The sequence below is a fragment of the Sander vitreus genome, chromosome 1 (genome assembly GCF_031162955.1).
Source record: "Sander vitreus isolate 19-12246 chromosome 1, sanVit1, whole genome shotgun sequence".
Taxonomy (NCBI): domain Eukaryota; kingdom Metazoa; phylum Chordata; class Actinopteri; order Perciformes; family Percidae; genus Sander; species Sander vitreus.
Window position 1 is genome coordinate 4,835,568 of NC_135855.1, and position 27,562 is coordinate 4,863,129.

Genomic DNA, 27,562 nt, shown 5'->3' on the forward strand with positions numbered 1-27,562 from the left:
CACAAAGGACATCCGAGGCTGATGGGAATGTCAGTTTCGAAGGTATTTTGTTTAGAAATCAAAGTATTGGACAAATTTAAATTTTGACCTGATGATGGTGCTTGGATGAAAACAACGTTATTATTATTCATCCTGAGGGGGAACATAAATGTTATCAAAATCAACATCATCCCTAGAGCCATGCATGCTAATAACTGACTTTGTTTACAGTTTGAGGTGTCATGTCTCTTTTATAACGGTGGTCTATGGGGAAAATGCTTTTCGATCTACGTGGGATTATGTTTTTATTTGCTTTGGTACCGCGCTTGGTTATTGAGACGATATGGCAGCGAGACTGACTCACCGTGCCACACGCAGCTCGGTCGGTTTGTTTAAAATCTATCCAGGTGTCTTACTGCATGTCACATCCCTCGTCTGACTTCTTTTTAACCACATCACCACAATCCAAAATTGCAGCGGTCGCTTTTGGTGAGCACAGTGTTGTCATAACATACGAAAAATAAGATGCTGTAATGAACTATCCCTACATGTGATTTGGTACCAAACGGAGTTACCATCCAGGGGCGATTCTAGGATGAAACCTTTAGTGGGGCTGAGCCCCTAATGAGAATGTGACATGAATATAGTGCCTGCAAAAGTGCTTCTGTTAACCCTTTCCTTGACTGGGTTACAGGTGCATAGCATCGGCGTCAGCCACACAGGATATTAAACCTGTTTCAAGCCCTTTGAACCTGTAATTGTTTGTCCTCTGTCACTAACAGACAAGTTCTCAAACTCTCACTTGAAATAACAAAATTGATTTAGAAAAAAAAGAATTATCGTTTTTAGGGGGGCTTGAGCCCCCCCTAAAAAGGGTCTAAAATCGCCCATGTTACCATCACACTGGGTCAGTTCAAACTTGGAAATGAAAAACTTGTAAGTGTTCTACGTTCCTGCTCCTGTTCTTTCTTTAACAAGCTCTACAGAGTAACAGAGAGTGTTTACCAGTTTTTGGGACACACATTGTGAACAGGTGAGCAGAAGTGAAGTGTGGACTCACACCTCCGCACCCTTCAGGCCTTCAACCACACCATGGATGCATGATGCCCCCCCCCAACCTCTCCGTGCATATCTGACAGTCCCATTTACCAAAGCAACTGACAGACAAGCTGAACAAGGACCCGGGCCACAGCACTTCCACTTAACTCTCTCCCCCATTACTACAATTGGTGCCAACGACACAACAAAAGAGAAAAAATCCCGAGGCGAAGAAAACAACTGCAGCTCACGATCAAGAATAATAATAATAATAATAATAATAACAATGAAAAAGACATGGATCAAAACAAAAGAGGAAAAAAAAGGAAGACGGGGCTGGGGGCTGGAGAGACAGACGATGATGAGGTGGGCTTTTAAAAAAAAAAAAAAAAAAAGAAGATGATTTGAGGAAATTGTCGGAGAAATTGCGGGAGATCTGTTAAAGGTTTCTTTTTTTTTCTTGGCAGGGGATGGGAGCGTATCTTATGACTTAAAAGAGGTATTAAAGGAAAAGAGTCAGGCGCCGAGGGAATTCTCCCACGTCGGAGAGCTCTCTTTTTATAAATTCAACCCCGGTAATAACGCCGATAAATAATAGATAAATAGCATTTAGCTCCCACCTTGAACAACAGCTTTTAAAGCAGTTCATGAAAGACTGACAGCTCTTGGCGAGCAAATGCACTCACACAAACACACATGCCCACATGTACGCGCCCACACACATGTAATGTGTATTTTACCTAATTAAATACAACACCAGGTGGGATCGACTGATTGTTTGTGATGTGTGTGTGTCTGTGTGTGTGTGTGTGTGTGTGTGTGTGTGTGTGTGTGTGTGTGTGTGTGTGTGTGCGCGTGTGTGTGTGTGTGTGTGTGTGTGTGGAAAGAGGAGAAGCAAGGAAAGAAAGATCAAATATTTTGGATGAATTTCTTTAAGTTCCCATTCATCAGCAACTGAAGGATATTGTTTTAGTTATTGAGGAAAACGGTGGTGCTGGTTTTGGTAAGGCTGCGGAGGGTCTTTCTTTCATGAATAAAACCAATTGTAGATGTAGCCCCCCCTCCCTACCCATGTATTTCCTGTACCGTCCCTAAGCTTTTAATATTCTCTGATATTTAACAGAGGCCTTTTGCTGTCGTACGGTAATGATGTTCCAGAAAATAAAAAAAAAAGCTTAAAAAAAGGAACTTGTTTTTGAATATCCTTTCCTCAAATAAGAGTAAGAAAAAAACACATATATTTACTTTTTTTGTATTTAAAAAAAGCACAGTAGCAAGGCTTACTCTGCGTCTCATGCAGCTACGCCTTGGAGATGTGGTCGCTGCTGCGCCAGGCGTTTACAGAAGGCTGTGTGTTTAAACGCCTGGAATGCTCATTTGCCTTTTGGGTTTACTTGTTTACTTTTGCATAAATGGAGAACAGTAATGTGGTATTAAGGGGCTTCTCGGGGGGAAAGTTGTGTGTTTTTTAAAACGCAGCCTTTTTATTTTTTTTATTTTTTAAATGCTCCCTCAGTTTGCTGCATTAAGGAAGGCTGATGATTAATGCAGCATATATCTAATTTCTCTTGATTAAAAAAAAAAAAATTAAAAAAAAGAATTAGAAAAATAATACCAGACATGAGATGAGCTCAACCTCTACACCCCCCCCACCCCCTCCCCCCCCACACACACACACTCCCCCCCCCTCCCTCGCTCAAAGTCATCAGATACAAAATGAGCATCCAGTCTAAAATGAGCAACGAATCATCACAAAATTCCCAATAGCCAAATATAAAATGTAAAACGACTGCCATGATCAACTAGAGCCCAGTAATCTTTAGCGCCAGCCACAGCTGTACCACCACTACTGTCACTTGAAATAAAAACCTAAACCTTTCAGGGCTTCCGATTGAGTCTTTAATTCAGCCTGATGTGACATTAAAACCCTTTGGTTGACTTCCACTGGCTGTGACAAATGTACCGGCGCTTAATAGAGGTGTGCAGACAGGCCGGCATTTCAGTGACTTTTATCAAACCGAATTTATCAACGCCGGGCTCCCAGGATCTGTGGCAGCAGCTTGTTGAGACGGAAGCCTACAGATAGCGTTAAGTACATCATCCCTCCTCTCTGTCTCTCTGTCTCGCTTCCCTTCTCTCCTTCTGCTCGCCGCGTTCCTCTCTAAGTGTTTCTTTTTCCCGCTCGGTCCTGTCATCGCTCTTTTCTCTCCCAATTTATACAGTTCTATGGATGTGGTACTCCGTGTGCTAATAGGAATGTTTTCTGACTGCCAATTGTCAAGTTAAGTATTTTTAAATGTGACCAATTAGGAGAACAAAAAAAAATATATATATATATATATATATATATATGGACTCCTACTGAATGCCGAGGTGTAAAAGTCTTTTCAAGCAGCACTCGTGAGATTGTTCGACACTAGAACTCTCCACTGAAAACTCCATTGGAGCGATCCAAATTGTTGTAGATGGGTAAGACAGTGTGTTGTCAGGCCAGATAAGACGTCACGGGTCGCGTGTTTTTTTAATAAAAAGGTCAAGATATGTGAAAGGGATGTATCATCCTAACCAGCTCGTCCCTGCAGCTCGCAGGAGTTCATTCACCTGCGCTAGTAGGAGACGCCGCTACGACTGTTAAGGAGAGAACTCAGCACTTTCCTGCTGCAAACTGGATTTATGTTGGCTCCTAATGACTGGGAGATATAGTCGTCTGGAGGGGGATCAACTGTTCTGAGTGTTAGAAGTGAAATGGGGGATGGGGGAGGGATCTTACACATTTGATTTGTTTCCATCACTTGTTCTCACAATGAGGCTAGGGGGTTCCACTGGAAATGGCAGAAAAGTTGTCTCTCTGTGAATTCATTCCTCATCTTTAATTTGATCCAGCTCAAAAAGGGACACATAGCTGGATTTGCAAATACTTAAAGAAGAGGATGTTAGGATTTTAAGGTGATTTCTGGCCAATTTTAGAAAGCAACCTCGCCCACCAAAAAATAAATAAAAAAAACATCCACACTCTCTTTCAGAGTTGGTAACAATAGATGTAAGTTTATTTTTGATTATAAGGATCCCCATTAGCTGACGCCCAGCTGGTCTTCCTGGGGTCCAAAAACAACATTAAATTCAGACAAAAGGGTAACTTCTTGTCATTTCTGGCAACAAGTCCCGAGCGGCAGATGGCACAAATGGGAAGTGAGGAAAGATGGGGAAAAAAAGAATAGATAGGAGAAATGAGAGACAAGAGTGGGAGAGAAGGACGGAGGGATGACAGAGGCCGCGGCAGAGAGACGGAAGAAGAAAGAGTGAAACGCTGGATGTGAGGAGAGCGATAAGGAGGCTTTTGAAGGGTCCTCTCAGATGCTGGCGTTGCTCAGTTCAGCGCCGTCACAGCCTCGGAGGTACTTGAACCTTGCCTGCCTTTCCCCCCACACACACCTCTATGTAGAGCTGCTGCCCTGCAGCCACCTGTAAACCGCTTTGACACATGATCCACTCCCACGGATGTGGAGTGGAAACACACACACACACACACACACACACACACACAGGAACCCATTGCTTGCAGGCAGCTAAGCGCGCACAAACGCTTTAACGCACCATCAGGGTGTTGGTTGTTTTTTAACATTAGCACTCGATTAACAACTGGCCGTCCCACTTTTGAATGGAGGGGCACTCACGGCAGAAACACGAGAGCTACCTAATAGTCCCCTCTCTCCTAATGCGTTGATTAAAAAAAAATGTAGTTCTTCTTTTTTCCCGCCTCTCTCACTCACGTCACTTTGAAGCAATGGATCCTTCAGCGAGACAAGACAAATAACCCGCTATTATCCGTTGACCTCACGTTGGCGCGAAAGTGGCACTAGGAGGATTTTAACCTTCACCTCCCGAAGGCTGAGGGAAACAGGAATTTCACAGGAATTGGACTCGAATCAAGCAATTAAGACGGATGCCTTGCCACAGACACACACGCACAAAAAGCAGGCAAAGGGAACGGAAACGTTTTTGAAAGATTATTTTTTGGGGCTTTTTCCGCCCTTAATGGACAGGACAGGTGAGAAAGGGGAGAGAGAGGGGGAAGACATGCATATATGTGCGCTTGCTCTATCCACTGAGCCAACCCGGCCACGGAACGGAAACTTTTAGACAAACGCACACATGTAAATCCACATTTGTGATACAGACACATTGTTACTAGAGCGAGGAGTTCCTAATTCACGTTCAGTGGCAACGATTAGTGAACTGATACGTTAATCGTAAAAAGTACAATAAATAGTGTTTTCAGCCTCTCAAATATGAAGTTTTCTTGCTCTTTTTCTGTTTTATGTCAAATTAAACTGAATATCTCTGGGTTTGGAAGTGACAAAACAAGACATTTGAAGACATCACCTTGGACTTTTGCGAAACAGGGATGGACATCTTTCGCTATTATCTGGCATTTCACATGAATTTTCTCATGAATCGAGAAAATAATCGGCAGATTAACCGATAGTGAAAATCAGTCAGTTGCAGCCCTAAAATACACAAGTGTATGTAAGAAAAAAGCAGCACTCAGTCGCTGTAAGTAAGCTCCAAGCAACCCGCACCCCCTAAAAAAAAAAACGACAGCTCCTGATTAGGCATTGTCAAAATATTTGCGACTGAGGAATTCCAGCAGGCGAGCGCGGAATCGGCTGCTCTACAAAAGAGCCATCTTCCCTGAGTAACAAGTAGGTGCAATGAGTGTCGACAGAAGAGGAGCTGAAATCCCCCCCCCGGGCTAGAGAATATCCCGCTATTGTAGTCTTAACCCGCGAGACCTGGCGGGGAATGTACAAGCTTTCACAGTCACTTCTCATCCTATTTGTAGCACTGCCGCTGATGTGCGAGCGCCCGGGCCAGAGCAGGTCACCCCCCCCATTTTTGTTATCTCTCTGTCTCTGACAGTGTCATGTCACTCTCTTATGTAGATACCTTCAAGTAAAGTGTAACCCTCTTTTCTCTCCCAATCTATACCGTTCCATGGATGTGGCACTCTCTAGGCTCATAGGAATGGTTTCTGACTGCCCATTGTCAAGTTAAAAGTTAAAGGTTCCCCCAAAATTTCACTTTATGATGTTTTTTAACATTAATATGAGTTCCCCCAGCCTGCCTATGGCCCCCCAGTGGCTAGAAATGGTGATAGGTGTAAACCGAGCCCTGGGTATCCTGCTCTGCCTTTGAGAAAATGAAAGCTCAGATGGACCAATCTGGAATCTCCTCCTTATGAGGTCACAAGGAGCAAGGTTACCTCCCCTTTCTCTGATTTGCCCGCCCAGAGAATTTGGCCCACCCATGAGAGAGAGAGAGACATCATGGCTTGCAAACAAGCAAAGTGGCAGTTGGTCAAGGCCACACCCCCACCCTCCACCTTGCCCCCCCTCTCTCCTCCTCAATAGCATTTAAAGCTACAGACACAGAAATGGCACATCCTAAGGAAAGCTCATTGTGGGACTGGCTCTAGTGGCTGTAATTCTGCACCAAGGCTGAATTTCGGGAAAGAGACTTCAGATACAGTATTAGGGGACCACTAAGGCCTATATAAAAGAGACTTCAGATACAGTATTAGGGGACCACTAAGGCCTATATAAAAGAGACTTCAGATACAGTATTAGGGGACCACTAAGGCCTATATAAAAGAGACTTCAGATACAGTATTAGGGGACCACTAAGGCCTATATAAAAGAGACTTCAGATACAGTATTAGGGGACCACTAAGGCCTATATAAAAGAGACTTCAGATACAGTATTAGGGGACCACTAAGGCCTATATAAAAGAGACTTCAGATACAGTATTAGGGGACCACTAAGGCCTATATAAAAGAGACTTCAGCTACAGTATTAGGGGACCACTAAGGTCTATATAAAAGAGACTTCAGCTACAGTATTAGGGGACCACTAAGGTCTATATAAAAGCATCCAAAAAGCAGCATGTCATGGGACCTTTAAGTATTTTTTTTTTTTTATTTAGGAAAGCGAAGAAAAAAAAAATTCCAAGGTGTGTAAAGGTCTTTGATTTGAGATCTCATCGGTTGTTCTCACAATGAGACTACAGCTGGAAAGGGCAGAAAAGTTATCTCTCTATTAAGTTATTCCTCATCTTTAATGTTATTTATTTAATTTAAGTGTTTGGATTTGTTGTCACTTAAATAAAAGGTTGATGTCATTTTGAGGGGGGTTTCTGAGCAGGTCACTTACCCCCAAAACTTATTATGTTATCTCTCTTCCTGATACCTTCAGCAGCATCCCCCCCCCCCTTTCTCACCTCTTCAAAACTCTTTTAAGAAATGAGTCCAACATATATTTGAGGGGGCATTCATCTACAATGTGTTATTTTCTCCCCACACAACCCACAACCCAACACCCTCACGCCAAACCACTTTTTTCATCTCTCTTTTTGAATTTTTGTTTTGTTCCACGAGGCAAGTTTCATTAAAGATCCAATTATGCAAATCAGGTGCTGGAGAGGCAGTTGAATATGCACTATAATGGCATACAGTAATCGTTCGACACAATATACGGCATCCGGGGCCAGATTTACGAGCGTAACAGAACTGCAACGCCTCCGTCCTTTGGTGAAAACCTCTTGATCATAATTAAAGGTGCAGGAGTTCTCTCTCTCTCTCTCTCTCTCTCTCTCAGCATCCTCACCCACTCCCTTCTCTCTCTCTCTCTCTCTCTCTCTCTCTCTCTCTCTCGCTCTCTCTCTCTCTCTCTCTCTCTCTCTCTCCCCCTCCATCTTGTGCTGCTCATTAGCAGAGGTCGGAGAAGTTTACACAGGTCACATCTGAGAGCTAGAGCAGCTAAAGAGCAGACATGACGTGTGCGATGCGGCCGGTGATGGTATGTGAAGTGGGTAATAGACATAACCCTGTCGCTCACACACACACACACACACACACACAGTGCGTGGCACTGTCTTTGTGGGGACCCGTCATTGACATAATGCATTCCCTAGCCCCTTACCCTAACCTTAACCATCACAACTAAATGCCTAACCTTAACCCTTACCCTCACCCTAACCAGAACCTCATTCTAACCCTAATCCTAAAACCAAGTCTTAACCCTCAAACAGCCCTTTAAACTTGTGGGGTCCAGCATTTTGGCCCCACAAAGCTGTCCGGACCCCACAAGTATACTGTATTCCCGGTTTTTGGACCCCACAAATATAGTTAAACAAGAACACACATACACATACACACACACACACACACACACACATATATAACCTTCCATCTCATCAACACTGGAGGTATTTACCACTGTCTTAGCTGAGCGCGGCTGAATGCTAAGCAGTAACAATTCTCTGCTTCAGGACCTCTGATTGATGTGTGCTTGCCTGTTTGTGTTAAGCTGTTGTCTACGGAAATGACACAGCTGAAAACAGAGCGCCGTTCGACACATCAGAAGGGGGTGGGGGGGTGGGGGGGGACGGTCCTGACATTGCATGACGCATCCTTAAATCCAAAATGCTAACGAACTTTGAGGACAAAATTATCAAACTAAAGCCAAAGTCAATAATGCCTTAATGCCAAGGGGGCTCAGCGGGTAAGCCGGGGGCAAACAAAGGAGCAACATCACAGGTTGGGAGGATAAAGGTGTTTTACGTGTTTTTGGGACACATTCCTTGTTGGTGTTATGTGTGAGCGCCCACTGAATACACAGAGAGAGAGAGAGAGCGAGAGAGAGAGAGAGAGAAAGGGCAAGGCCGCAGCATCGCCTGGACACTGGACTTTCTCAAGGCTGAGAAGTGAGACCAGCCCTGAAAATACACACACACACACACACACACACACACACACACACACACACACACACAGCTGCAAATGCAAACTCCTACACATACACCGACCGGCCTGCATACACATTCCCAGGCTTATTTAACCAGGTCTGCCTCTGAAAACAGAGGGAGATTGTGACGGAGGAATATTTTTTTTAAAGAATAGACCCTCTTTGCGCATGCTTGCTTGCCAACCTCTCCCTCTGAGACTAGCGCTGCAAAGATTAATCGATTCATTGATTAGTTGTCAACTATTAAATGAATTGCCAACTATTAGGATCACGTTGAATCGCATTTTTTTCTTATGAACAAAAAGGTCCCAAACCTCTGTGATTCCAGCATCTCAAATGTGAACATGTTCTAGTTTCTTTTCTCTCCTCTGTGACAATAAACTGAATATCTTTGGTTTGAGGACGTCGTATTGGGCTTTGGGAAACACTGAAAACATTTTTCACCATTTCTCTGACACGTTTTAGACCAAACAACGAATCCATTCATCAGGAAAACAATCGACAGGTTAATCCGCATATGAAAAGAATCGTTGGTTGCGGCCCTATGTGAGACAACTTCGACCTCTCCTACTGTCCTCTGATCCCCCCACAACCCCCCACACACCCCCCCCCCACCCCCGACTCCCCCGGCTGCCCAGACAGGCAGACGCTCCTTGTGATGGCACCCCGGCATGAGAGGACTGAGTCGAGCCTATCTGTCAGCGCCTCATCTGCCCCACACTCTTTATTCTTAGATCAAACTGACGTCCGTGATTAACCCCGCCCCCTCTCACCCCCTCCCCCCTCGCCGTGCCAACCCAAGTCATCCACCCCACTGCTCCTGGGAAAATATCATGCAGTCCGACTCAGAAGTACAGGATGAGACACGAACATTCAAACAATGATTCAATAAAGCTGATCATTCTCACAGCTACAGTAGATTCTAATTGATAGCATATTCATTTCTGGATAATGATATCTTCCATATTTGCTTTTTATATCGTCCAATAACAGAGGCAGCCTTTCTGCAATCAGTTTTACTTTGGTCCTAATTTCGAACAAAAGCAATATGTAGAATTTGCGGTTGAATAAGAAGTAACTGGAACATGATAGGACATCAGCACTTAATGTGAAGGATGAAGAGATGATACTCATCGGTTTTACATATTCATTTCAACAAATGAGACCCTTTTTAAAAAAAGGCAAAATAATGAGCAAAGGTCAGTGGCACTAACTTTGGAAAACTTCCCCGCTGCGATTTAATAGCGGAATAAATCCTAATTACTGTTCCTCAGAAATAAAGTTGGGCATCACACCCTGTGGGCTGGTGGTGCCAGAAAAAAAGAAAGAAAATCTGATTTGAAACATTTTCGATGACAGAAATTCAAACAAATGTGATAAAAAAAATCTCCACGTTTGAGGTTTTTCTGTCTAACGTGTGAAATCTAGTGTGTGATGTGTTGTGGTCAGGACAATCTCTTCTTGACTTCACATCCCACATTTGAGTCAATGCTTTCGATTGTGTGTGTGCGTGATGGTGTGTGTGTGTGTGTGTGTGTGTGTGTGTGTGTGCGTGCGTGCGGGTGTGTGCGTGTGTGAGTGCGTGCAAGAGAGTGCTTGTCACATTAGCCTCACGCGGCAACTGCAAGCCCAGATCGCCGACATCTTCGCTTGAACTGTGGAGATCAGGGTCATGGAGCTACAAGGCTCAACCCAGACTAACGCCTGTGTGTTACAGCCCCTTTAACACCATCCTTGCCCCCTGCGGGACACACACACACACACACTCTCTCTCTCTCTCTCTCACATACAGTACATACAGGCATACTGGAATACATTGTACGCAGCATGCCTTTCACTGTTGCCTGTGTGAAGAGAGAGCAGCTCGGAACCAGAAGAAGCGACACCAGAGTCCACAGATAAGTAGGGCTGCGTCCAACGATTTCATGGATTAATCTGTTCTTATTTTCTTTATTAATCCATTAGTTGCCTGGTCTATAAAATGCCAGAGAAGGGTAAAAAAAAAAAAAAATGTCGATAAGTGTTTCCCAAAAGCCCAAGATGACGTCCTGAAATGTCTCGTTTTCAAAGATATTCAGTTTACTGCCACAGAGGAGAGAAAAGACTAGAACAATATACACCGTTAAAGAAGCTGGAGTCAGAGAATGTTGGACTTTTTTTTCAACAAAAATGAGAATCAAGAGTATCAGAATATCTGGCCATTGATTCGACAGTTGAAAACTAATCGATTAATGGATGAATCTTTGCAGCTCTATCCAAAGCCTTCACCCAGTAGGTAACAGAGACAGAGAGACAGAGAGAGACAGAGAGAGAGAGAGAGGAGGGTGCTTTCCACAATGACTGCACATATCAATTAATGGCTGTCTGATGAGCAGAGCTGGCCTGATCTGGCCTGCCCACCAGCGCCCTGATCCCAGCGGACTGGGAGCCCTGGCCTCGCTGCCTGTACAGCTGGAGCCCCTCTCCCCTTTAATTACATGAGAAGGGGATCAACTAGCCACAGTGAGGCTGCCTCTGTGACTGACTACGCTCTGTGTGTGTGTGCGCGCGCGTGTGTGTGCGCAGATGCACACATCACTGACTGCAACAGGAGAACTGGATTTATGTGTTGTCCCATTGATTATACACACATATTTTCTGTACTGCTAGATTATGTAATTTTATACAACCACTTCACTGTGGGTTTGTGTGTTTTCGCGATGGGATGTCTCCTCGTGTGCTGCCTTCTTTATGCGCGTTTGTTAAATGAGTGTGGGATTTTATTTTTTTTATTTTTTTTTTTGGACTTTATTTCCTTTTTAGAAAAACAAAACAAAAAATCTGATTGTGTACGTGTCAACATGCAAAATAATTCACCGGGTGTCGGACTGACAACGCGGCAGCTTCAGTCGAGTGGGTCTCCTCCACGGTGAACTGAGTGGCTGACTGACTGACTGACAGCCTGCTGAAAAGAGGACTGATTTGATGCCATCCTTTGCATGCCATGCTCTCTCTCTCTCTCTCTCTCTCTCTCTCTCTCTCCCCCCCTTGTCTCTCTCATCGCTTCCCCCCCAGCCTGGTTTTCAGCTGAGAGATGTGTATCGCCGCAGTCAGTCACGGCCCGCGACCCCCTTAGCAACACTGACACGGCCCAGGCACAGGTGGGAAAGCAACTAATACAAGATCAGCCAATAACAGCTCTCGCATACAGGCCGGCTCCCTGGAACACATTTTGGGCTCTGTCGATCAGAAAGTTGCAGCTCAAGAAAAATGTCAAAAATCCTTGTGCTGTACAATACACGCGTGCGCCTTTCTGCGCTTATAAATCTCACACTGACTCCAAAATAAATAAAAAATACAAACATCCCATCCATAAACATTGCACATGTATCTATTTAAACTTGCCACCAAGTGAAGATAAATAATGCTTGCATATTTTAGAAGCCCAATTATTTTAATGACAACAATACTGACACTGAAATGGATAATTCATCAGTGAGTAGGGTGTAATATTAAAATGGAACCTGACTGCCGGATGAATGCAAAAAAATCTCAAGTAGGCCTGATGGATAATATGAAAATAAATTGCTAACACAAACCACCGAGGCCTTGAACACCAGATTCACTTAGATGAATTCCTCAAACAGGCCATTCTTGCAAAGCAAGGCCTTTTCTCAAACACAGCGTCTCTCTCCACGCTCTCCCCCCCCCCCCGGAAAAGAATGACAACATTTGAACTTGTAGAAAGGAAAAGAGGTCCAGTGCAGGGCAGACAGGTCGGTGAAGGCAGCCTGAACTGTCAGAGAGAAGCGTGGGGGGGGGTGGGAGAGGGGGGACAGTTATCCATTTGCTATTGCATCTCCAATAAGGGAATGAAAAGGAGCTGACAAAAAAAGGGTTTACGCCCAGACACTATTTCAGACATAATATCCGCCCGGTGCATACCATTAAACAATGACAACATCTCAACTCGCACACTACATCTATTTACCCTCTTTCCTTTGCACAATGAATATGAGGAAGAGGCAAAGATTTTTTTTTTCTTTTGGCTCGAGACAACTTTAGAGAAGGTTAGGGAAACAACGCAATAGACATTGTTGAGTATTTTAGGAAGGATGACATGTGTCTTCGCAGCCATTGTGCAGCTCTGGGAGCTGTTGGAAGTAGCTGGAGGATAACCCAGGTCAGATCACTCAGGGGTCAACTTCACTTCCAAGAAAAAAAAAAAAAGGGGGTCCTCCCCACCCAAGACGCAGGGCGACACAGAACAGAGGCTTTAAATGGGATTACAAGGCTCATCCCTGGTGCCACATATTACTAATAATTCAATACTGCTCCATCATTCGAGCACAAATTCGGACATGTGAGCTTCGATGTGGGAATTCGGCAACCGGTTACAGATTTTTTTTTTTTTTTTTTTTTTTTGCACATGAATCGCCCTCAACCTGCTGGATCTTTAGGATATCCTAAAAATAAACCACCTCTGGTAAATGAAAATGTGCAATGACATGTCATAGTCCACACCACAACCTCTAACACCCCCCCCCACCACCACCCCCGGAAAAAGAATATATAAATGTATATATAGGCTATTATTGGTTTATGGGCTCCGTCATTTTAAATTTCCACATGCAGACACGGATATCTATCAGCCTCCTGTAGCCTTTTGACTCGCTCCAACTTTCTCCAAATAAACCCAAACCCGCACCCCCACCAAACTCCCGCGCATCAAGAGTGACACCGGTTCCTAAAAATGTCAATTCCACCGCTGCTAATACCGTATGTGTTTACCCCCCTCGCCTCGCCTCGCCTCGTCTGAGTCCGAATACCATCGCAACGTCTTCCTCTAAGCAGAATGCCGGGGCTGCTTATTCATAAGAGAGGTCGATCACTGCACAAAATGGCAGGTCTCACCGGCTCTTCTTCCATCTCACAAGTTTTTTTTGACACATGGTGGAAAAACGCGCCGGGAAACTTTGATTCGCCCTCCCCGGCCGCTCTGTCAGCACAAGTGCGGGTGTCGGTAGAAAGTTTTCCCATGTACACAGTTAACACGGGGGAACACGGCTGGACTTTTCTCAAAGTCTCATACAGTGTCGCGGATCTGTGCTCGCAGTTATATTGCAAAGCCAAGCCGTGCGCTCGAACGCCTTTTACGCACACGCAGTGTTACATAGTAGCCTAAAACACCACGATGCAACGGGTAAACGAAACTTATTAGAATGTATTTGAAATCATTTTATTATTATTATTTTTTTCCTCGCGTTGAGTTCGAAGGTTGCCGAGCATCGCAGCCCGGGTCTCGGTCCCAGCTGCTAATTTGTCGCAGTTTTTCGATCGTCCCTTGCTCCGGATAATTGCTCTGTTATTTTCTAATCATGATTGGGGAGACATCAGTGGGGTGGGTAGGGGGGTCCCCGTTGCGATGCACCCTCACAAACAAGCCCAATCCTCCCCCCCCCCCACCCCCCACCCTCCCAAAAAAAAACCTGACTTCCCAGCGAGTAACACACTCCAAGCCCCCCCTCAGTAAAAGCCAAGTGGTGTAGTAGAAGCTCCACACTTCTTCTCCGTCTTCTTACCTTTTTAAATGTGCCGAAGCGCCGGCTAACTCCTGCGCGTAAACGATGCGTCGGGACAGATAGTGTTCATTGAATAATGAGCCATGTCCATATGATTTGACCGAATCATATTCTTGTCGGATGACGGAGGGGAAGGGGGTGTGGGGGGGGGGGAATGGGGGGTGTTGATGAAAAGTGCGCTTCAGTTCTGACCTGTTAAAGCTTGTCCACTCCTCGATCCTGTCCCTACTCCCTGCCGCGCATCCTGACTTTGAAATGTAAAAAAAAAAGAAAAAAAAGAAAAACGGCTTTATTACTTGTCTCTCTTCTGGCTTTTTTTTTTTTTCTTCTGCCCCTCTCTCTGCGCCGCGGTCTGCTAAAGGTAAACGTTTTGCATTGATGCTTTTCGCCAGGCATCAGCATATATTTCCTTCATCTTTCAGCTTGGACTCCCCCCCACTCCCCTCCTATCTGGTAGGTGAAATGCATTGTACCGTTAAAAAAAAAAGAAAAAAAAAAAAGGGCACTCCGTTGTAGAAAGCGAAGCAGAGCCGACAGCCTGGCTGGATACAGCCCGGGTCTTGCGGTATTCGCCGTTGACGAGGAGGGGGATAGAAAAGCAGCTGATGCACAGAAACCTCGTTTTACAGAAATAATCCCCTTATCATTACATGTCCTGTGGCACCGTGGCGAGAGAAAAAAGCAGATTCCCCGGCACCTTAGTTTGTTTCTGACCTTGAAGTGCCCACAAACACTCTTTTTTTTTTATTTGAAAATCTGCCCCCTCTTGTACATAACCATTCACACGCAGCCAGCCTCGCCGCTTCTCGGCACCGTGCATGCGTTCAAATATCGCCTTGGATAACAACCCCTCCGCGGTAGAAACACCCAGGTCACAAAAATCACTCCAAAAAGTAGAATTCCTTACCTTTTTTTTTTTGTAAAGTGAACTGTTTCGAGTCTTTTTCCTCCTCTGCTCGCCTTAAAAGAACTCCAGGATAAATGAGTGTTGCCTCCCGTGCGTCCTGAGCGTCAGTCACCGCTTAAGAGAAGTAATGAGTGATAAAAATGACGCTCATCTATCTGCACTGTAACCTTGTGGCGTATTTAATGTAAATAAGCCCCGTTGTGTTGCCAATCCCCATGCATGCAAACGCAAAACCGCTCCTCAGGGAACTCGGCTTTTTTTTTTCTCTTCTCTCTCTCCCCCTCTCTCAATGTATTGACGATTTATACTGCCTGCGAGCGCAATAGAGAATGAACGGAATGATTTGAAAATATGATATATCAATAACGCGACAAGTCCAATTTGTGAACGGATGCATTTCTACACACCTCTCTGAAGAAATTTTCAAAGTGCCCGCTCTGTTTGCAAAAGAAGCAACATTTTTTTGGGGGGGGGGATATTTCCAACAGGACCCTTAAACTTGAAGTTGGCACAACTTTTCTTTCTTTTTTTGCGACGCGTAAAAGAAAACACACACACACACACATACACACACGCACACAAACGACAAGAAGACGTCCCGTATAGGCCGAACTGTTTCTTGCAACTAAAAGCTTCTTTGCGGAATGGTTTTGATATATTATGCTGCTATAGGGGGGTGGAAGAGACCGAATAATGCAATTATAGATTCAGTGTCCCAGCGTTGACAAAAGACAGGACTTCAATGGAGGCTTTGTTATGGGATTATATAATGATTATGGGGTAATTATGGGAACGGTTTGGTAATAATAAAAAAAAGTATCAAGTGCTCTGTTGCAAGGACAGCTTGTTTTCTCGAATGTAAGCGCATGAGTAGAGGAGTGTGATAAGACAGACAGACGGTGCTGCTGACAGCTAGTGGCAGGATGACGGCAGACAGCCCCGATTATTCAAAATGTCGAACCGAGAGACACATTAATGCCACTGGCCGAGATGCTATCACATGTCCGCAGAACCGGACATGGGCCCACAATGGAATATCGCGGGGTCATATTCATGACAGACCCTGTGCGTAACGACCACCACCCCTCCCCAAACACACACACACACACACACACAGATCATCCTGTCTCCCCTCTCCACGCCGCTTGTTGTCGCATGCTGTATGTGTCAGAGAGAGAGAGAGAGAGAGAAACACACACACACACACACACACACACACACACACACACACACACACACACACACGCACGCACGCACGTGAATGGTCATTCAGACAGAGAGCACATGACACTCCATCTGTGGGTGAACATAATCTGCACCTCATAGAGCATATTAGAATTATTAATATTATTTGTATTATTGTATTATTATTATTATTATTATATTGAATGTAATGCAGTCGCTTCATACAACTTTTTCATCAAAAACTGCTGTTCAAAGAAAATGATTCATCTTTTCTTTTTACCTTTTTGCACATGTAAAGACACGTATTTTTAGGCATATTAAGATATAAACTGGCCTAATATTATCCATCCCTTCTTTCTTTTTGAATCTATTGATACTTATATATTTACAACGTAATTTTGCCTTTAAAGATATTTTCACATGAGTCAGAGAGTGTGTGTGTGTGTGTGTGTGTGTGTGTGTGTGTGTGTGTCCTGCATTAATAGATAGCCTAAATATCTGCTTTCTTCCACTTCCCAGACAAAACACGTCCTCCTCTTTAAAAGATACTCCACATTAATTATGCACTATGAAAATCAGATTCTCATGCTGCTCCTTTAAATGGCTATATGGAATTCAGTTTGATAAGTATGACATTCTTTTTTATTCTCTCATCCTTTTTTGGAGCATTTTCCACAAAAATAGAAAGGTTTTCCTCCCCTAAAGAAATTAGCATAACCATTCCCCATCAATAATATGGCTATCTCTATGGGAGTGATAGCAGCAAGCAGTAGGGGTGTTCCTTTTGCCGATTCTCCATGGATCAACAGCGCGTCATCAGCTCCTTTTGAACTTGTTATAGCAAGTCAAGTGATTCTTTATCGGCTGACAGCCCTGACAATGCATCGGGGATGGGAAAGCAGGTCAAAAGGAAGTTGCCATATGGACTTAAGCATGCAAATTTCTAACAATACATAGCAGCGAGGGTTGCACTCTCACATGCACACCACCATATATGTGTAAGTGGCCACGCAAAAGTGTTTGCCAGCCGTATTGTGCAGGCTGACATGGATCTCTGTGGCTTAAATTCATTGTATGCAGAGTATAAAACTAATTTAAGCGTTACAAGGATGTGGGCTTTTAAGGCCTTAAAAAGCAAATACAAATGCATTTCATGAAATTATAATGGATTTTTATAATGGTGGTGGTCACTGTTGCCTTCTAAAGATCACTGATGAAGGACGCAACGCACCTGTATGTTAACTACTGGGGTATAAATGATTTTCAGCATCAGTTTTTCAAATGCGTGCCATTTATTTGTGTTTACAGGCGCGTGTGCAGCTTCGTGCGCCATTCAACATGTTCAGAAAAGTCGAAATCCTAAAGTCCTTGAGACTGCTACATGGAACCTAAATGTGAGAAAGCATTAATGATTTTTGTATTGTATAGAGTACTGTGAGTGAGTGAGTGAGTGAGTGATGGATAGACATTGTAAAGACACACAGGAAAAGGTTTGACAGTGTTTCATTTGCAACAGGTGCACCAGCCTTCCATTCATTTCTGTTAGCCTTGAAGTCTGTTGTACTTCTCCATTTGCATTAGAGCTCATAAATTAATAGTCCCACGCCTTTGCATTGCTCTCATTGATTATACTTCAGTCAGTAAATTATTGTCACACATTGCAATGTTTTTCAAATTTGGGTCCATGCAGTGTAGCATATAAATGTAGTAGTACATCACATTTTAACCTCTTGCTGTGCTTCTCAGCGTGCTATTAAGTTTCATTCCAAATGAATTGGAGCTGGTAAGCAGGTAGGGGAGTCAATATATCAAAGAGAGAGAGAGAGAGAGAGAGAAAGAGAGAGAGAGAGAGAGAGAGAGAGAGAGAGAGAGAGAGAGAGAGAGAGATTTGGTGCTGCAGTGTATAACTGTTCAAGTGCGCGGCCTGTGTTTATGTGTGTGTTTGTGCCGAAAGGATGGGAGGCAGAGGGAGTGTTGGCCGCCAGTCCTGGGAGGGTCATCACTGCCTTATTACTGCCATGTTAGTGACTAGCAGCTGAAGATGGCTCTGCTCCCTGCCCCTCTGCTTGGGAGTCATCCAAGACAGCGTGCTCCAAAAACAGACCAGCCACTGTTCACTCCTCAGATAGATTAAGATGTTATTCCACTGCCCTGGCCATCTCCATCTGACTTTCTGTCTCTCTTTTCCCCCTGACCAGACCCAGATTTACAACATGCCCGCCTGTTCCTCCAATGTCTCCAGAGGCCCTATTGCTAATTTCAACTTTTAGCGAGTAGACGAAACAATCTAAGAGCATGGGTGCAACATGATAGCCCGGTCTTTTCATGCTGTTGTCTGTGCCAGTTTAGAAGGAACTACCAATGGATGTAGTTGGGGGGGTAGTATGTGCATATGTGTGTAGTGTGTGTGCCTGTGTGTTTGTGTCTGTATGACTGCATGCATCTTTATGCCCAGTTTATATTTAAATGCAAACACAGCGGAGACTCTGGCTTTCCCCAGAGGAAAAGAAATGCTTTTCTTTGCTTCAAATTGAGTTTCTCAAAGTCTAATTTGTAGCAACCCTTTGATGAACAAATGTTTTCAGACGATCCTGCTTTAATGAAAAGGGAGTGAGCGCAATTTTAAACAATCCGGAGCTCTGAACCCTCTGTGACTGTAAACTTTAAAAATTAAACTTTAGAATTTGTATCAATTACACTTTCAAGTTCTGACAGGGCCTTAAATAAGAGCCAGGAGCGCTGGCTACGGAAAACGTTTACCACACCAGATTCATTTCCACTGCAGTCGCCTCCTCCATTGGTGACATCAATCCCTCATGTAGGGCATTTACGTTTCCAACAAATACACACTAAATACACACTACTGTCTCAGGCTCTCCCTTGATGACTGGGGTCAATGAGCGTGCGTGTTTGTCAGCTCCGATCGTTAATGAAACGCTCACACAAATACAGCACCGGCAAATATTTACAGCCCAGTCTGGAGATTTCATCACCGACAAATGTGTGATTCTTCAGGAAGCACTGTATTTTTTTTTATTTGCCGGGACATGAGCGTATACTCAAGATCAAACTTGTCTGGGCTTGATGGATGTGGAGGAGCAGGAAGTATACTGCCTTTTGACTTATAACCAGTGTCGTTTTAATTTAAATCATATGAATCAACGTCTGCCCGGAGCAGAAATTAAATAGTTCTAAATGAAAACATCTGACTCTAATTGATTAAGAACAATGATCTGCATAGTAGGTCTAGAATATCCTTGTGATTTCTTTTTCAACCACGACTAAGAGAAAAGGAACTGCTGTTCATTTCATGCATGCGCGTGTGTGTGTATATATATATATATATATATATATATATATATATATATATATATATATATGTATACACAGATATACTGGAACAAACAACCGAACTGCATTCTTAATTACGTTTTGAGGGAAACATATTGTTTCAACATGTTGTTGACGGATCATTAAACTTTCTCTCATTGTCGTTAGCGTCGTTAGCATCGTTAGCATTGTTAGCAACTTGCGCTGGGGTTCGTGCTGGCTGGGTTGGGGTTCCTGTAGGGGCTGGCTGGAGGCTAACTGTCCACGGGGGCTGTGGTCTGCTCTCATCAGAGATGTTCACAAGTCATTTTTTTGGAAGTCCAGGTCGAGTCTCAAGTCTTTGAGGGGCAAGTTCAAGTCAAGTCTCAAGTCTTTTGCCACGAGTCCAAGTCAAGTCTCAAGTCTCTGGCCATCTGATCTGTCCCTAACACTGTATTGTTAAATCTTATGAATTCAAAGCATGTCCTGTAGCTACCATCCATACAGTGCAGTATCAAAATCAGTTGTAGGATAACTTTATGGGGTCTACTTTACACATCCCTATAGACCTCAGACCTGGTGAAATATTAACCTAAGTCTGTCACATCATATGGATACAACTATAAAGATACAATTTGCCTGTTCCCAGCATTAGCACAACACTTTGCGATGGTTAGCTTGTTACCTGTGACAATATATGCTAAATGTAACATATCTTTCACTCAAAAAAATGTCTAATGTTGAAGTGGAAATCAAGAGAATACAGTTACAGAACAACATGCATATTAGAGTCAGTCCAAATTACGCACAATAAGCAGTTTGAACTCACTGATGTAATGCAATTTATTTATTTTCTAAGTGTTAGTACGCTCAGTGAAACTGAATCCAGCGCGAGGGAGACCCGACTCAGAGGAGGAGAGGTTAGTGAGGCCAGCGTCTCCACGGCAGGTGACAGTGCTCACGGATCCGCTGCGCCACGCATGGATGAAATAATGAAATAGTAAATAGGACTAACAGTAACAGAAATATGTGCAGAATTAAGAGAGTCAAGACGGCCCAGTGTTTGGTGGACCGGGTACACCTTGTTCACTTAACAACCTACAAATCAACCACGGGATCAATAACGCATCACATGAGTTTGCCCACCCGACACAGCGTTTGTTCCTGGGGAGAAGGATCCGTGCGTCCCGCCTCCTGTGCACCATGGATGTCTGAGCCTCAGCAACCACTATATAAAGATGTTCTATAAGTTGTTGACGAGTCTCGAAGCTCGAGTCCGAGTCAAGTCTGAAGTCTTTTGGGTCAAGTCCGAGTCAAGTCTGAAGTCAGCTGTTTGTGCGACTTAAGTGCGACTCGAGTCCAAGTCTCAGACTCGAGTCCCCATTTCTGGCTCTCATCCCGACAAAAGTCTCTTAGCGACGGGGAGCGAGACAGACAGATTGGTGTGCACTAGCTGGCTAACTTAGCATTAGATTAATGGACTACCCACACAGCTGACATTAAGTGGCAAATTTGTGGGCTAATCGTGGGTTAGCCTAGCGCTGTTAACTGTGGTCAAAATAATCCATTACTCAAAAATAACTTTAACTTAACTTAATAGCTCTATGAGCGTGCTGAACCTTTAAACGTTACGGTACGGTTAAGCCACCAAGCAATAGCATGAGCCACTCAGCACATTGTACGAAGCTGGATCGATATTGAAATATCATTTCAATAAATTAGGTCTCTACTGTATTAGCCTACTGTGTTGCAAAGTGGCATGTAATTATTGAAAAATGCTGTATTACTGTTACTGAGTACAATTCTGTGACATTTACAATTACTCTCGAACGTTTCATCTGGGGTTTCCCGTGTTTTGACCATAGACTGTAGGTCTTTTTTGTAGAGGGGTCAAAGTCTATACGACGCCATTGACAGGTTTCATACAGGAACAAACAGAGACCTCCCGGTTGAAAGTCCCATGTTTGTTTGACCCATCTATCCACCCTGATGTCCTCCCTACGCAGACTCTATGTGGACTTTGAACACAATACTTGATACCTGATTAAAAAACATACTGGTTATACGTAAAAAAAAAACATAATTTGGCAGAAAATAGTTGTCCCTAAATATGTAAATGAGAACCTGTACATGTATGTGTGTAAATGCGTATTCCTGATGAGTGAAACCAATCAGTGCTGAAAGTGTGTGATACCAAATGGGAAACTTATCGATGATGAATTACCTCCTTAGTTATAGACATGATTTTCCACTTAACAGCAATCAAAACCCTAACACTAACACTAACACCCCCCCCCCCCCCTCCAACAGTAACATGTCATACATTTTCACAAGCACTCACTCCACCACACGTTTCGACTCACCCACAGTGAGAACATTGGAATGTTTTCATCCTTTGGGGGATGATCTTAGCATAGCTCCAGATTTGACTCAACTTTTTCACGAGTTTATCAGTCAGTTGTTGCCCTTAGTGCGTCAGAGTGCCGTCTGTCCCCCCCCCCCTCTGGGTAGGTGCTCTCATGCACTACCGCTCGCTGTCTCCTGTCCTCTCACCTTTCCACCAGAGTCCATATTTTCTGAATAGTGTGCTATCATATTTTACTATTACCTATCAATTGGTTTCTAATCGCAGTAACGAGGCAGCTAGCTGGCTGGTGACAGAGCGCTAACGGCCTCGCAGGGAACATTAAGGAGGCTGGGTTATGCTGTGGGCCGTTAACTACCTACAGGCACTGGCTAATGGCTCCAAATGACCTCCTCAGTGGCTATTAGCACATAATTAGAACCTGCAAACCAGTGGTGACCTCCGCCGGACACACGTGATTACTCCTCTCCCCCTGTGTTCCCCCATTCTCTCTGCTCCTTTCCCTTTCCTTTCCCTTCCTTTCCTATCCTCATCGCTCCACTTCGTTCTTGTCCATTCTTCCCTCGTGTTTCCTTTTCTCTAATGCTCTGTAGGATTACATTGACTCCCTGGTGGGAAGACTACCACTAAAACTAATCTCTTTATAGTGCCCCAGTACAAAAATACTTCACCATAGTGTAGGTCCCGGGAAATTGCATTAAGAGAGAATATTCATTGCTACATTCATACCAGGTCTGATTATTGGTATAAAACGGTTTCAGTGTCAGAGTAAATTTAATCATTTCTTAAAAGCTTGCCACTGAGCGTCGGCGCTTAAGGCCCTTTTTACCTTGCTGACAATTGCCAGCACCTCCTTGACCTGATTCAGCAGCACTTCCTTAAACCAGCAGATAGTGCAGCGCCGCAATGAAAAGAGAAGCTAAACGGCAAGATAAAGTGCAAGGTGCTGCCACGCCACAAAAGGGGCTCAGTCACACTAACCTCTGTGTACACTTCAGCAACAGTCTCCCGTTACCCCTAACAAAAGAGACGCTTTACTAGGTTAGTGTCAGCTCAGGAGCAGCAGGGAAACAATGAGAGAACAACAAAGGAATGTGCTGATTTTTGTGTGTGTGTTAGGGGAAAATGCTACACAGTACCAGTGCCTTAAATTATCAGTGAATTATCTCTGAGCCTGTGGGAATTATGTGGGTTATTTGTAACAAGCAGTCAAGGACAAGTGGGCCTTGTGTTACTAACTATGAGATGAATACTAAACACAAAAGAAAATCCTCGCCAACTATTTATCTTTCCAGGCCATCTTCTAGCCTTGGAAATAAGAAACAGGTACAGCTGCGATTGCGAAAACTGAGCTGAAGATGAGTGAAGCTGGAGAGGACACATTAGTAGAGAGTAAACACTGCTGGACAAATGCAACTGGCACTACCACCGGCACAATAAATACAGCTGTTGTACCCTTGACCATGTCACTGGCTTGGCACAGTAGCACAGTATTCTAATGCTGAGAGCAATGGTGCTCAGTCAGTCTGTTGTGAAAGCTATACAGTCAAGGTCTTCAGGCAAAAGCCCAGAGGACCCGACTGGACCCAAAGCAGGGCAAGGATCCATGATTTGCTTCAAGGTTGTGTCTCACTAACACTAACACTAACTGTTGCAGGTTTCTGGTTATTAGACAATCTTTGATATGACCTGATACAGTAAACCCCAGGAGCATATGAGAAAATGTGCAAAAAGCAAGGACATTTTACTAAGTGTAATACTTGTTTGAAATGTTAAGTAAAAAGTAAAAGGTAAGTCAGTTAAAATGCAAACTAAGAGTAAATGATACTGTTACATAAAAAAAAAATATATAAATCATCATATATATATATATATATATATATATATGATGATTTATGATGGAACAATTAAACACCAGGCTACAAAAACCTATGTCTAGTGCACACAACATCACGTCACCGAGCCCTTATGTCCTATCCAACTTCTCAACTTTTTAATTGAGGGTCACATTGCAGCCTGTGCAAACAATTATAGCAATTTAAAACACACAACTGCCTCCTCAGTGTAGCCTTCCTAAATAACCAGAGGGGACAAAACTCAGACAAGCCAACCAAAATGACCAACTAAATAAAAAGCAGCATTAAGCTACATTTACCGTAGCAGCCACCTCTTGCAGAGTCAACAATAAAATAAAACATCACCAAGGTGGATAACATGGAGATGTATAGACCAGGGATGGATGCATAGACGCATAGACTGTTTAAGTGAAGCCAAAACATCTGGATCACCCCCTGGTGGCTGGCTGCAGTATAGGTCATAAATCCCGCCCCCTCAATGTTAGCGGATGGGACGCTCCATCGTGTTTTAAGCCCCCACCGTCGACTTCAAGGCAGCGCTGCGACCGTCGACTTCAAGGCACCTAACCCTAACCCTTGCCTAACCCTAGTGCCTTCCATGCAGCGCTGCCTGGAAGACGACGTTGGGGGCTTAAAACACCAAACACCGGATGGGACATGGACCAAAACTAAAAAGTCAAAGTACACGTCAAATAACGTTTTCCCAAAGACGTTTTCTGTCATTTTAGGTAGTTCTTATTATGCTGATGTCTGTTCAAGTCTTCATTCTTCTGATAAATTGATACGTTTTTTTATTAATTTGATGCTATAAAAATGGGGTGAAACGTCATGATTGACAGCTTTTTTTTTTACACTCTAAAAGTCGTGCGCACCTCATTGATGGTTAACATCCCGACAGAAACGACAGAATTTTAACATTTAGAGAGACCAGGGGCGTTTTTGTGATTTGAGGACACTGGGGGCTCAGCCCTGACCTCTGTAAGGGGGACCAAGGGTATATATTTTGATGTTTTTTATGCACTCCTTATTTACATTCAAAGTACAAGTCTTGATAATTGAAGAATTTAAATGTGTACCTCAACAACTGTCTAGATTAATTATGAATTGTGACGATGAAATTAGTTTATTAGTTAAAATATTAATATATAGTCATTTATAGTAAATAGTATTGAGTAGAAACAGAATAGTTCGCAACTGCTATTGTTAAACATTTATTGACTGGTAGTTGGAGATATGACGCCCATGTCTATAACGCTCTATGAACATACCTATAATGCATTATAATCTGTTTATAGCACTGTTTAACTATAGTTATAAGCACTCATAAATATTCATAATATTTTACAACAATGATCATAACACATTATGACTTATAAGGTCATAATACAAACATAATTACTGATCACCCACTGAAATTATTTTTGCAAGTATACACATGCATGAAATGATCTTTTCCGAAGACCTAAGAAAATACTTGCATTGCCTAAACCTAACCAAGTAGTTTTGTTTCAATTCACAACGTTAAAAAACTGCGACCGTTTCACAACATGTGCCTGTCACGCTACCAGGACATGTAATCCGAGAGAAAATAAGTTTCCCCTCAAAATGTAATTGTGAATGCATTAAAAAAATACATTCATATTGCATGAATTAAGTTACCACTTGACTATATCATGACATACTTGACTGCCACAACATGCATCCTACAAGGTCTCAGGATCAAACAAGAGGCTCCTCCACCAAGATTGCATCAAATGTGATCCTACCAGGGTCAGACCTGTGCTCTGTACAGTGCCCACCAGAGGCTGAAGCCTGCTACTGCAGGTCGGGGGAGTGGGAGGGTGGGGGGGGAGGGCCTGGGCATGTGTGGGGCCAAGCCAAGAGGTCTTCAGAGTATTCAGATATCCCAATTTCCTGTCCTGTGTCACCAGGTCGTAAGAAGCTGTTTTGGACTGTGTCATGAGTTAGACATGCACACAAACACACAGACACACACACAGACACACACACAGACACACACACACACACACACACACACACACACACACACACACACACACACACACACACACACACACACACACACACACACATACATACACAGACACACACAGACTCATGCAGACACGCACACAGACATATAACCGCAGTCCTCACTGAATTAATTTGTTTTCATTTGCCCTCTGTCAGCAGTGCTCTGGTCTTTGCTGCGGAAAGATCTCTTAACCAAAGGTCCCTCTATCTACTCATGGGATTTCATCTAAACAACGCGCACTGCTGCAGCGGTTGCTGCCTTTCTTTTCTCCCAAGATATCACGTCAAACAGCCATAAGCCACAGTGTACTGAGGAATCACACAGTGGATATATTCTTTCTCTTTGGCATAACATTTCACATACGTACAGTGGTACTCCATGCGGTAATGTTAAGAAGAATGTTGCAGTGTGGTTGATGGTAGGGGTCATGGCCTTTATGTGCGCCAATTATCGTGTTGCAAAGGCATTGTGTCCAAAAATAGACTCTGTTTTGGATGCTGTTTTTCGGGGGGGGGAGTCCAGCCGAGTGTGGCACAGCAGCTGTGCAGTGTGTCGGTCAAATGTTGGGTATGCGCACAGAAATAAGCCCACTCATGTACAGGCAGACATGACAGTCAGACACATGCAATAAACCCATTCATTTACTACCATAGATTATAGTAAAAATAATGGACGAAGCTTCCGCGTCCCATCCAGGAATGCTGTGGACATGATGTTCATTTAGTAAATGATGCTCCCATTTATTTTAAAATAGATGATAAAGCAGGGGATGCTTTAGGACCTGTCAATCAGGACAGAGGCTTAGCCATGCGTTACCATGGCCCTGTGGACAGTAAAATAGCCCTGAACTTGTTATTGGGGTGTTGACTTGTTTTCAACTTGACATTTGACCCTCTTACCGTCTGTTTTCACTTCTTAAAAGCTAATTGCCTAAAAATGTATTTTTCAGCATTCTGCTAACCAAGCTAGCTAGCTTAGGGTGACCAGACGTCCCCGGTTTTCACTGTGACTGACAGACCCGAAATTGGAATGAAAGAAAGAAAACGTATAGTCGCGCTGACTCGCGCAGACTCAAGACAGCCAGAGCAAGCTCTGCTCAGAGCTCAGAGATGTTCTTGAATGCCCATATTTTACGATGCTAAAATAACTGTTTATTTACATGGAGTCTGGTGGGTTTCGTGAACCCAATTTCGCAGACTTTTTATGATTAAAAAAAGGATCTTACTCTTAAACAGAAAGGTCAACCTCCTTAGAAATCCTTTCCATAATGTTGTCAGACAGTTAGAATATTAATCTGAGCCTGTCAGCGGCAAAACGAGCACTTTTAGGAACGCAAAAAACTGAATAAACTTGCTGGACAATTGACGTCCATTAACTTACATTGTAGCTTGTTTCGCCTTTGCCGACTGCAGCGATCTGGTTTAATACTGGACCAATGTCAAAGGAAAATATTTCCTCAATAGTTTTAATTGTATCCAATACTCAATGAGCTGTTGCAGAAACAAACCCGTGAAGCGATAAAGC

General features: G+C 43.5%; 1 protein-coding gene across 2 annotated transcripts in view; it reads right to left on the reverse strand.

The window, feature by feature from the left end:
• znf536 (zinc finger protein 536) overlaps positions 1-15,594 on the reverse strand; it is a 253,348-nt gene extending 237,754 nt beyond the window's left edge. The window contains exon 1 of one of the 2 annotated variants that reach the window (XM_078249854.1): positions 15,289-15,594. The gene's annotated coding sequence lies outside the window, so the exon portion shown is untranslated. Of the gene's footprint in view, positions 1-14,381; positions 14,499-15,288 lie in introns of those variants that run through there. The other variant, XM_078249782.1, reaches the window with a different exon arrangement.
• Positions 15,595-27,562: the final 11,968 nt, after the last annotated feature.